This window comes from Thalassophryne amazonica, chromosome 16, assembly GCF_902500255.1.
Source record: "Thalassophryne amazonica chromosome 16, fThaAma1.1, whole genome shotgun sequence".
In the NCBI taxonomy this organism is placed as follows: domain Eukaryota; kingdom Metazoa; phylum Chordata; class Actinopteri; order Batrachoidiformes; family Batrachoididae; genus Thalassophryne; species Thalassophryne amazonica.
The window spans coordinates 49,873,685-49,886,744 of record NC_047118.1 but is presented as its reverse complement, the minus strand read 5'-3'; the positions used below and the strand labels follow the sequence as shown (position 1 = coordinate 49,886,744).

At 40.4% G+C, this 13,060-nt stretch overlaps 2 protein-coding genes across 4 annotated transcripts in view; one reads left to right on the top strand and one right to left on the bottom strand.

The window, feature by feature from the left end:
• coro7 (coronin 7) overlaps positions 1 to 13,060 on the bottom strand; it is a 222,440-nt gene that overhangs the window by 127,768 nt on the left and 81,612 nt on the right. The gene's annotated exons all lie outside the window — the stretch shown is intronic.
• The window catches only part of vasnb (vasorin b), a 51,445-nt gene that overhangs the window by 15,797 nt on the left and 22,588 nt on the right, over positions 1 to 13,060 (top strand). For both annotated transcript variants that reach the window (XR_004565814.1, XM_034191188.1), the window contains exon 2: positions 3,572 to 3,633. The gene's annotated coding sequence lies outside the window, so the exon portion shown is untranslated. The remainder of the gene's footprint in view (positions 1 to 3,571; positions 3,634 to 13,060) is intronic.

Below are 13,060 nucleotides of genomic sequence, written 5' to 3'. Positions count from 1 at the left end.
GCGGCAAAAAGCGGTTTACTGGAAGAACAAGACTCGTACATGCAACATTGTTTCCCCCCCCACAGTAATGTAAAAATGGGAGAGAAAGGGGAGTAATTGTGTGTATTGTGTGTCTGTCAGCAAACTGGCTTTGAAACAATTTTTATGACCGTACATGAAATAAGTTAAATGAGAAAATGAAAAAGGTCTGTCATTACAAAGAAATGTGGGAGCTGATCTTGGCCAAATGTCTCTACTAACAAAACATCTTGTCCAGTGGTCACTTTGTGTATTGGCTTCACCAAAAACCAACTATTTATGATCATATGACCACACTCAAAAATAACATTTAAGTACTTATAATGTATGCACACAGACACATCCACCTAAACCATTTGTCATATTAGATTATTATTAGATTATACAAGTTCAAAGATTACAAATTTTCACTGAACAACCATTCTTTCAATAATCTATACATTTTTATTCTCTCTCTCTCTCTCTCTCTCTCTCTCTCTCTCTCTCATATATATATATATATATATATATATATATATATATATATATATATATATATATATATATATATATATATATATATGAGGTCTGTTAGATAATAAACCGACCCTTTTATTTATTTTTTTTAACTATATGGATTTGAATGACATGCGATTACACCAATCATGCTTGAACCCTCGTGCGCATGCGTGAGTTTTTTCACGCGTGTCGGTGACGTCATTTCCCTGTGGGCAGGCCTTGAGTGAGATGTGGTCCCGCCCTCTCGGCTGAATTCCTTTGTTTCACACGCTGCTCGAGACGGCGCGCGTTGCTTTATCAAAATTTTTTCTGGACCTGTGAGGAATATCCGAGTGGACACTATTCGAGAAATTAAGCTGGTTTTCTGTGAAAAGTTTAACGGCTGATGAGAGATTATGGGGTGTTTCTGTCGGTGTAAGGACTTCCCACGGAGCGGGACGTCCTGCAGCGCTTCCAGGCGCTGTCGTCGGCCTGTTTCGAGCTGATAACATCCTAATTTAAGGCTTAATTCACCCAGGACATCGTGAGAGAACAGAGAAGATTCAGAAGAGGCCGGCATGAGGAATTTATGCGGACATTCCACTGTTTAAGGACATTTTTTTAATGAAAGACGTACGCGCAAATTCGCGTTCTTTCATTACAAAATGACCGTTAACAATGGAATGTCCGAATAAACTCCTCATGCCGACTTCTTCTGAAAGTTCTCTGTTCTCTGACGACTTACTGCGTCAACAGAGCCTGAAATGTGGAAGTTTTCAACTTGAAACGGCGAGACGCTGCCGCCTCGAAGCGCAGATCGCCGTCAGGCGCCGTGGGCCGTCCTTAAAGCGACACTACCAGACCAAAATCTCTCATCAGCCGTTAAAATTTTTACCGAAAACCAGCTGAATTTATTGAATGGTGTCCACTCAGTTGTGCCTTACAGTTTTGAAAAACTTTTTATCAAACAAAGCAACAGTCTCTGAGCCATTCCTAAACAATGAAAAAAATCGACGAGCGGGTGGACAACTCCTCACTCAAAGACTGCCCACAGGCGAATGACGTAACTGACAGGCGTGAAAAAACTCTCGCATGCCCACGAGGGTTCAAGCATGTCTGATGTAATCACACGTGATTCAAATCCATATGGTTTTTGAAAAAAATAATAAGGTTGGCTACTTTTCTAATAGACCTCGTGTATATATATATATTATTGGCCTTTAGTTTTGCAAATACTTTTGGGGCATGTCAAACTTCTTTCTGGTATTTAATTAGCACATACTATCATCGCAAACCAGGGCACTGGTTTCAAAGGGGTTAGATCAAGTCACTTAATTACTCATGGGCATGTTCAGAGCTGTCATCTTTCAATACAATGCAGAGGAAACAGATTTGCACACATATGGTAAAGCAGCAGGCAAAAGGGTCATACTACAGTACTGCAAGTGGAGTGACTGCTATGACAGTTGGATTAGCATCTGCTGTGACATCTATGTGTGAAGCTTGTTTGCCGACAATTCCAAATATGCTATGCACGTAAGGTCCAAGTGTGTTTCAGCTGGCCTTCAGGATGGACCGCTCAGTTATTTTCTGAATAAAGGGAATTACCAAGACATATTGTCTACAGTACCATTTAAGATAAGTTAAAAACTGTTCACTCTGAATGGAAATGCTGTTACAGCATATACTGTCAGCATAAATTGTCACACAACAAAATATGCCACATTTGTTTGATGACAAATACCAGAATTCCTTGCATGTGATTCACTGTTTAGGAATATTGTATTTGTTACACAAGATCCATAATGTAGGGAGAGCAACAGTCCTAAAACCATGCATGTACTGTACTGTACGTTTTAAAATAGCTCATATAATAACCGTTCCCTGGCTGCTAGGTCTGCCTCATAGTAAATGGGGGAAAAAAATCATGTGCCTCATATATCCACATTTGTAACTGATGATTTCTTTTGCCTCTGGATGATAATATGTGACTATACTTACGGCCTAATTTGACAATTTTGTCTCATGTGTATAATGGCAAATCTGGCATAGTCATGGGTGACAATTCATGCTGTCATACTCGGCATGTATAGCCGCCGGTGACAGTTTATGCGGTTCAAAAATATATGCCGTAACAAACGCGCTGTGATGCACTCTGTCATGAAGTTTGTTGTGCGCGCTAACTGTGCACTGTGATGCAGACAGTCTTTTCTGTCTTTTCTGTTTCAAACCATGTTTAAAGTTGAGGCCAGCTCTGAAAAACACTTCGACTTATTCCTGCTTCTCAACTATGATGAGTTGCTGCTTCGATTTTGATTTGAAGATGTCGTCTTAAAGCAGAAAGTGTTCAAATAATGGTAAAACAGACTGCATTTTTGCAGCAATTTTCCACCTGATGCAGATATTCAGAGCACTTTCTAATGATGCCTCACATTCACGTACCAATATCACCATCACAAGTCTTCAATAATAATACCAATAAACCGAACAGCAGTTACAGGCCTAATCTTTTGGAAAACGTCCTAAACAAAGAGAAGCCTTGCACCTGCTCTGAAATATCAACAATATTAAACAAAAATGGTCAAATTTTAGCTTTTGCATGTGCTCCTAATGCCCCATAACGATACATCACAGTTACATCTTAAAAATATGTTCCTTAGTTAACTTAATACGTGATTCATAAACAATTTCAGTCAGTGAAATTAAATCTCGAAGATGATGCCAGAACATATCGTGGCTCAACAAGCAGTGACTGTCTCGTGGCTGATGGGCTGATACCACAGGACAAGGAGCTAACAGTGCGGAGCGGTTGGCCTGCATTCCTCCTCTCCTGCTCCGTCATTCTCTTGTGCTGCCACACGGCCTCTCGGCGATCAGCACGCTCCCACACACAGCTGGAATCCCACCAATTAACAACGAAAAACTTCCTGTTTGGCTTGTGGGCTTTTAACAACGCCACGAGAGATCAGATTCCAAAATGGGGAGAAATAAGAAACATTTTCAACAATGGTCAAAAAGCCCAAAACAGGCTGCGTCTCATTTGGTTAATACATACAACTGTTGTGGCTGTTTCCAGGCAAAACAAGAACTCCAAAAAGAAAAGTGGAAGGAGCATACAGGAGGAAGCTTTCTCACTGGGTGAGTAAAGATTTTGCTCATTTATGTAAGTTTGATCAGTCAGTAATATACATCTTTATGAATATAATGTGGCTATTGATGACAAAACAAACTGGGATGCAAATGTTTAATACACTAGTACAATTCTGACACCTAAACTTGGGTTTATTATGTTGCACTTGTGTGATACCAGTCCACGGTGGTTTTTGCCCCTTTTTTTTTTTTTACATTTATGTAAAATCTTCATTTAAAAATGACAAATTTACAGCTAAAATTTAGCCCTCCGCAAAACTGTCATCACATCCGGGACGCTGCCGAGACGTCAGGGAAAAGACCCTATCCCAGCATGCATTGCGCGCGCCAACTGTAATTTGTGGATTTACGTCAGTTTGCATCTGCACCTTTTTCTTGTCTTATACGGAAGGATCTACTTTTTTAAAAACTTCATATTGTCTTGCAGCAGTTTGGTGAGTACACATTTCTTTTATTTGTGCTTGAAAATTATTTTGGGGGACTTTTTCATACGCCCGTTTGATTGAGTGGTGTCGCATTGAAAATCTACTGTCTTTCGCCTCCGGTGTTACCGTCACGGGGTACGGAGGCGGGACCCACAAAGAATCCAAGTCATTAAAAAGATATAAACCTCTCTCAGCGGCCACGGAGCTCTGTGGCTCCGATTACCGAGATGTGTGGCGCTGCGGAAAGTCTGTCCTTCTGTCCTTGCAGCAACAGGTGTCACCGGCCGCTCCGCAACAAAACAGCGAGCGTAGTCTCTGGACTTGTGCCAAGTTGGCTGCACCTCCATTCAGTAGACAGGGACGTGGTGCCGGCTGCACAGCAGACACAGGGGCAATGTGAGTGGCTCGCTTCTGCATTTATCGAGCACGCAGACTCAGTAAGTGCATCGGAGGCAGAGAGCGAGGTGTCGGGGAAGAACGTCGCCCGCTGTCGATGTCGCCGCTGATCTGAGCATGCAGAGCTGTATCTCACATTCATTGCAGCTTACTTTTGGATGCTGAAACCAGGATGTGTATAACAGTAACATTACTAACAGATAAAATCAATTTCAATGCGGGATCGGACTGAAGGCGGGAGCGCTCCGTCTTCTGCCGGACGTCACTGCAATGTCCCGGATGTACAAACAGTTTTCACTGAGGGCCAAATTTTAGCTGCAAATTTGTCATTTTTAAATGAAGATTTCTCCGCTGAATTACAAATTTGGGCTTGCAGATTTACTTTACTGCATTCATAAGGGTCTTATAAATACATATCAGCTATTTCTTTCTGAGATCTGACCACATTTATTTCAATGCAGGTCTACTTTAACACAGTGTTGTCTTGGGGGTGACCTTTATAATAAACAGACAGAGATATGTGCACACTACATCATGTGCTGTTACTTAACTTAAGGATTTTTAAATTCCAAAAATAACCACAATGGACAAATAAATGAAACCTGAACACCAACAAGGTCTACTAACAGGTTTACTTTGGTTCGGGGGTTTATTAAATCATATTGGTGCACCTGAGCGGTGGTTCTTATATTGGTTTTGCTTTGGCGTCGCTAGTAAAAATTAGGACCCACTTATTTCCTCAGTAATCATCAATTAACTCGACCTGTCATCCTCAAGCTACCAGTAGCTGCTACAAATGCTAACACTGTTATCATCCAAAATTGCATCACACAATAATTTCACTCGACACAAATACCAGCCCACACACCTTACCACCTGATTACCCTGTTTAGAGAATTAACCACACAGCAAGTCATATTATTTCAGATATTTGTAATGAAATGGCTAAAAAACAAATGCATTAGCTGCAGCCTGAGCTGGCCTCTGACTGACCACAGCGTCAAAACACACACACACAAACACACACACACACACACAAAACATCAGCACACATGTGTTAGGAGAACTGGGGTTTTTTTGGCATAGTGAGCATGATAATGAACATGATGATGATGATAACTGAAAGACAATGCATATAGATTTAAAATATATCACTGGCTTTGATCTTACCTGTATAATTTGATTTAAGATGTTTTCATTTCTTCAAATTGCTTCTGCCCCCCCCCCCCCCCCAAAAAAAAATGACAGCACCCATGGCTAGTATTTACAAAGGCTTTTTCAAACAGTTGATTCTCTGACTAATATAATATGGTCACTGCATTTATTTATTTTATCTTTTGCATTATGCACTCTTAACCAATAGGTATTTCTGCTCATCATTGTAAAATACGTTGCGCTTATGATTCAGACGGAAAAGTGCTATTTATTTAGCACTTCAGCAGTCCTTTAAATATTGTCTCTTTAGAACAGAAACCTGCAGACTCTAGGCTCTTCATGGCATGTTGCTGTTCAAGAACATTTTTGACATTGTATGATTATGCATCATCCATGGTTAACTTTTGAATACAACATGTGTAACGTCCGAATTTTACAAAACTTGTTAGTAACAAACAGTTATTATGTATTTGGCTGATATGAAAATTTGGTTAACAAGATCAGAAGTAACATAAATGCTGACTGAGTTCAGCAAATGGTTTTACATCTAAAACAAACATAATAAGATTAGCAATCCTATTTAATAAAAACTAAATAAAACTACCTAATATAGACACATCTGAATATTTGCAGTCATAAATGAACCATCTTTATAAACTTGAAAGAACATATTTTACTCCTGCATTGCACCACTTCTGACTGATGCAAAGAGAAGTCCTCTGTAACAAAATGACAGGAAACCAGAGGTGTCTGATGTTGATATCAATCATCAAGGAGCACTGATGAATTTCAGCACACAGAAATGAGATGCTATGTTATGTTAACATGCCGGGCTTTCCAGTACGGTTTGTGACACTGTACCCCAGTGGCAACAATAAAATCGAGCAAAACTGTGCACGCTGTCAAGATGATCCAGACATGGAACCCTGCTTTCCCAGAAAGGTGTGTTAAAGTCTGAGCATCTTAATGAAACTGGGAGGACAAAGAGAGAATGATGGACTTTAGTAAATGAATTGTAGTAGAAATGGGCAGTAGACAATACGTGCAACCCTCACCGTTGTTTTTATTGTCAAATACACAAAATAGCCAGGTGGCAGTCTGTGCGGTAATCCATGTAAAGTGGTCTGTCACTTCCTCACAGGCAAATCCTGTTGTTCTGATTGTTTTAATTTACACACCCCACCTGACCTCTGACCCCTGCCCTGCCTCATTCCACTGCTGTGTCATATGTCAGTGGGCTGTGACAGGGACTGTGCTTGGCTTGTCAAGACATACACAGGACAAAGGCATAGTAGTAGCTTCTTTCCACTGGGCGCACACTACTGCTCTCAGTAATTGTATTTTAACTCCTCCACATCTTTTTGAGCAGCACAGCACCCACCTGAGACAAGACAAAAATACAAGAATGTCGAAATCTGAAAAATGTTTCTTAGCAGATACTCATACGACTGTTTGGAGACGAATTTGTACACGGTGCAAATGTCTGATTGGTGTACTTTTCTCTCTTTTTTTAGCCATGTTGGTGGCAATGCATAAATGTCAGTGTGCACACAGGCTCTGTTTGTACCTTAATCCTGGACTTTCTGCTTTAAAGCTCTGTTACCCTGTGCTTGATTTACGAGCCTGCCTCTTTAGTATTTATGACACGTCTCTCTCTCTCACCTAACCTGACACACTTAAATTTACAGGAACATACAAACACTTGACAACTGTGATCAGGACCAGATCTGTGTGTCTGATTATTGGAACTTGGAGATCATGACCCCCCCAACACCTCCCAAAAAGCACTGTGTTGCTTAATTTTTCAGCACAATGGAAATTTTATGAATGTTCATAAGCTTTGGAAAGCTTAGGCATGTACCATCCAAAATACAGTGAACGAGTAAACTCTCACCAGATTTTAAACACAATTACTTAAACCCAATCAATTATGGGTGTGCAGCTACATGGGTTCTGATACGATTCAGGAATGGTACTTTTTTTTATCATGATGTGCGATAGAATTCTTTGTTTAATGTAGAAATTGTTTGTCCAAGATAAATCAGAATAAGCTACAAGTGGCATTGCTTACTTTTAAAGTCATATTTCATTTTTATCAAAAACCAGGGCCCTTCTTCAAGTTTTCTTCAAGTCACCTTTTGCTAATGTGCTCCAGCACACTGGCACTGCCTCTGCTCACCTTCTGTTCACCACTGGGGGCAGCACTACACACAGAAACAGAAAGCGCAGCATAGAAGAAGCCCAGAAAAAGAAGTCAGAAGTCATTTTCAGCAAAGCATAATTTTCAAGACTGGAAGATTATGCTAATATTATGCTCGTATTAACAAATTGTAAGCCTAACGCAAAGTTCATATGGGTGCATTTATCCATTTTACTACCTACTACTATTGATGTTTTGACTTTATTTTCATCTCACACCCAAAGTTAGTGTTACTGTGACTTTTGAACTTTTGGGGGAGGTGATGTCTAGTGGTTAAGGTGTTGGGCTTGAGACCATAAGATCCTCGGTTCATATACCAGCCTGATTGGAAAATCGCTAAGGCAAGGTCTTTAATCCCTGAGTTGCTCCCGGTGTGTAGTGAGCGTCTTGTAGGGCAGCACCATCACATCGGGGTGAATGTGAGGCATTATATGTAAAGCGCTTTGCACGTCTGATGCAGATGGAAAAGCGCTATATAAATGCAGTCCATTTACCATTTACAAGAGTTTGAAGTTACAGAAATGGAACTCAGTCCACTGGTTCATAGTGTATTCAGATCAATTCAAAAGCCTGTGTAGTGGTGTAGTGACATTTATTACTTTAAAGTTTGTATCAGTTAATTGTTACACAGCTATAGTCAATGCTATCATCTCATAACTCACCAAATTAAAAGAGCATATGATGAGCATATCTGGTGAACTTTAATGTACCAGTTCAATTGAAAAAGCAACTTTATTTTCAGTGTGCAATATTTTATAAACGTGTCTGCCACCTACAAGATGGTTGGTGGATGCGAGATTGATGGTGGATTAGGAGCAGGTGTGGTTGTTAATAAGAGAGACAGAGGGTTTCTGTACAGAAATGCACTAAGAGAAGTAAAGCCTTACTTTCTGATTTTTTTTTCCCACAATGGTTATGTTCTATGAGTGAAATAACACAGTTGCACCTCCACACAAAAGGTGCAGATAGGATTTTGTACTAATCTCACTGAAGCAGCCACCTCTTCCGACTCTCCCTCTGTCCCTTGTTACATATCTGTACTTATTTAAATGCTTTGCAGCTTGAAATTAACTAATTTCCTAGTTTCTTTTATTTCCAAAGCTTAGTTCTGGTGGCCACAGTACTTGGGTCAGTTAATAATTCTACCAAAAGCAAACAAAGATCAAACATGGGTGTTTATGACATGAACACGAACAAAGACATTGAGAATGCATGTGCAAATACACACAGGAGGTTATTGTTCTGTACATTAAGCATTGGCTCAGGAATCTCTTCCATTATTGATGTGCGTGAACGGATGTGTTGAGTAGAAAAACCTGTTCATTATTGAGACAAACTGCTCTTCATTGCTGCAGTGACGAAGTAGCAGTGATTCTTAGCACTTTTTATGTGTCTCAGTCAGGTCATTTCACACTCACTTTACATAGTGTAGACAACCGATAAGAATGCATGTTCATTCACGCAGCCGAAATTACAGACATACAGTGCAAATCCTGCAAACAGCAGTAATAGATCACAACAAGAGAAGCTCCCACTTCTTTCAATCACTATAAGTGAGGTAAGCTTCCAGAAATGTGCTGCATTGAATTTGGTGGCCTCTTTAAAGTGGTGTTGGTGTACAGATAGACAGACAGACAGACAGACAGACAGATAGATAGATAGATAGATAGATAGCTTTTATTACCATTGTCATTACAACAACGTTCCGTACAGTGTGACACAAATGGAAACATCAGACTAACAGCAAAGCTGTAGCATGAAAAACATATCGCAGTAGCTTCAGTTGTAAAACATTAGTATATGGTCACACTAGGATTTCATACTAAATAATAATTATTCAAAAGATTGAATAAAACAGGCAGTCATTGAAGCTTAGTCATGTAAAGATGCCATGCAGATAATCAGCTGCAGCTGCATTGTCCATGTGATGCTAGTTGTCAACCAACAATGTCTTGCGTCATTGCAACAAAGTGAAATAATTTCTTAAAGTTCCTAACTGGATAACAGTCTAACATTACTGGATGTCATGTGGATGACATGTCATACTGTTTGCTCACAAGCTCAACATGTTTGTCAGCTACATGGTAAGTAGCAAAGCTAGCTGGCTTTGCAAGCCGTTTAATGTAGCAAAGATGAGGTAGCTTTTTCATAACACAAACATTTTTCAATTTTCAATTTATTTTCAATTATATAGCGCCAAATCACAACAGAGTTACCTCAAGGTGCTTCACACAAGTAAGGTCTAACCTTACTAACCCCCAGAGCGACAGTGGTAAGGAAAAACTCCCTCTGAGGAAGAAACGTCAAGCAGACCAGACTCAAAGGGGTGACCCTCTGCTTGGGCCATGCTACAGACATAAATTACAGAACAATTCCTTTCAAACATGAGTTTGAAAGGAATGTATCTGTATTCCATCGCACTACTGACAATTCAGTGTGTACCTCACAGTCAAATGCATGGAAATTAAGTGAAATTCAAACTGAAAATGTGTGTCTAAAGTGTTAAATAGTAATTAATGCATCTAATCAATGCTTGATATCAGGTTAAATGTAGGTTAACTGTTTTACCAATAGCTCAAACAGAGTCTTATTTGTGAAATGGCTGAAATCAGCTGGTAGCATTTGTGGCTCAGTATCTCTTCCTATCAAAACCTTTTATGTATGTATGTATCAGGTCAAAGATCTGATCCAAAAACTATAGTTAGAAATCTGCATTTTTAAATTTTATTCAAAGTTGTACAATGCATTTCAATTTATTTTTGACTGGTAGCAGCTAAATATAAAATACAAACATTTCCGATACTGACTCTGAAATACCCTAGAAAATAAATGGTTGTAGTAGTAAACAAGTAGCAGCAAAACCTACTGTAACTTTTTGACAAACTACAAGGAGCATGAATTCTTCATTAAAGGCCTGGTCCCACTGGCATTTAGGAAGATTTACGCATGAACTGCGCACAAAATTGGTTTATATTCGCTAAACATCCACAATATCCGTGAAACATGCTTGTATGAGTCAGGCGACATCCACACACATCTGCAATTATCCGCAGAGGTACGTTTTCTGTTGCCAGGATTTCTGAGCTGCACAGAATTTTGGTTGCAGATGACATCCGCCTTACATACGCAATACATACTCAATACATACTCAATCTACGCGCTGTATATCCGCAGTTATCCGCTGATATCCACAACGGACGGGGTATTGCGTCTTGGCAGAGGACTGGGACAGTGTGTAACACGGATATATAGTGTGCCTATCACGTCCACATCACAAACTAAAATAAGTGGTAGCGAATGCATAGAGTGGCCACGGATTAAGCGTTTGTTGTTGTGAAAGTGTAAGTACACGGACCCACAACAGGGGGCGCAAATGAACGGACAATGGAGTAGGTCAAATAACACACTTTACTGTTGTGAATATGCACAACAAGTACAACAGATTACAATAATGGACAAAGTCAAATTCACACAGGTGTCGTGTGGGCAGGCTCGAAGATAGGAGACGCCTCTCCAAAGTAGAACCGGAACCACACGGTTTCCTCCGCCACCAGATCCCGGGAATACTGGAGCCGCCAAGTCCCGAATTCCCAGGTGGCCACTGCCTCCGCGTGTCGGACCTGGTACTGCTGGCGAGGAATAAAGAACAATTAAAGGAGGGCGCGTTCGCACCCAGGAATCCGAACGGCAGGTAAGCTGCCTCCACCTCTCGTTGGAAAGTCCTGCAATCACTCACAAAAATCACAAAAGTTACTGTCAAGCAGTCAGCTGAGATTATTACCTTCTCGGTAGAAACGATATCTCGGCAAAGAGGTGGAGACGTCGTCCTGCTGATATACTCCTGCCGATCAGATGAATGGTAACAGCTGTTGCAGGTGATGCGTGACAGCTGTCACCCTGGCTGCTCCTGTGAGGCGGCTGCGCCCTCTGGTGGTGGGCCAGCAGTACCTCCTCTTCTGGCGGCCCACACAACAGTTTGTATTACTTCTGCTTTGCATCCGATTTGCGGACAATTTGCGAATGCATAACAAACACTTCACGTAAACCCAAAGTGCTATATGTGACAGAAATCGACATACTTGCCAGTCAATGCCAGTCCAGCTGTGGAGATGTACAGATGTAGTTATGGATCCCCAAAGACATAGTGTTATAGTTGCTGCCATCCAACAACATACCATTCAACTTGTCCAAGTCCAGCAACTGCTCCAAAGGCTGTGGTGTTGGTGTGAATAGTGATGCGAAAGGCTCGAGTGTGCTTCTTTTATGACCGCAATGCAGATGCCGCGCATGCGCATTCTCAATACATCCGTAGTACTTCCGTGATAATCGCAATGCGTCCGATCCGTTTCCTCAATAAATGCATTACACATCCGTGATTGTTCATCATATATTCACTATACATTATTACTATATCCATAATTCATACTGAGAAATTTGTCATTCTTGGCCAATTTTGTTGTGGACAACAACAAACACCCGAAATTTGTATACTCAGTTCATGCACAATTAATCCTCCTCCCCAGTGGGACCAGGCCTTAAAATACTGCTGATTTGTTAAGCTCAGTTCTCACTTTCACAGAGAAGCATCCTGAAAGGTTATCATTGACAACCGTGACAAACTGTTGTGGAAAGATCACGGGTGCCCATGAATATGGTTTAAAAACAAATATAGCCTTGGAGTTTCCAGAAGACATCATGGTGAAACTCATGTTTTTGTCAAAGCTCATGGCTTCAGTTTTTGTCTTCAAACAGCGAGAGTTCATGATCAGGGAGTACTGAAAGTCACCTTAGGCACTAGTGTTAGTGCTGTTAGCAAAGCAAACACATACAGTAAACAGTTGTACAATTTTAACAATGTAGTTGCATATTTTATTCAGTGCAAAGGCAACATAAACATTTTAATTTGGATAAGGAAGAGCCATATACTTCATCCAGGATATAAATGCCTCCAGGCGGGTATGGGATTTGTAAACAGTGCTAGCAGGACAAGGGAAGGTCATACAACTATCAAATCAGGATGAAGACATTGTTAAGTGAAGGGAGAGAAGTGAGGTGAATAAATGTTGAGCACTTTTTTCTTCTTCTTCTTTTTCTTACCCTGTAGGAAAAATTCTGTATGAAAGTTTTTCAATCAATGAAAGTGAATTTCCTGATAGGCCAGATCTGACCTTCTTGTGAGTCTCACACAACCTGATGGCTCAACATTTCCCACCCCTACTGCAAGAAATGTGCATTTAAT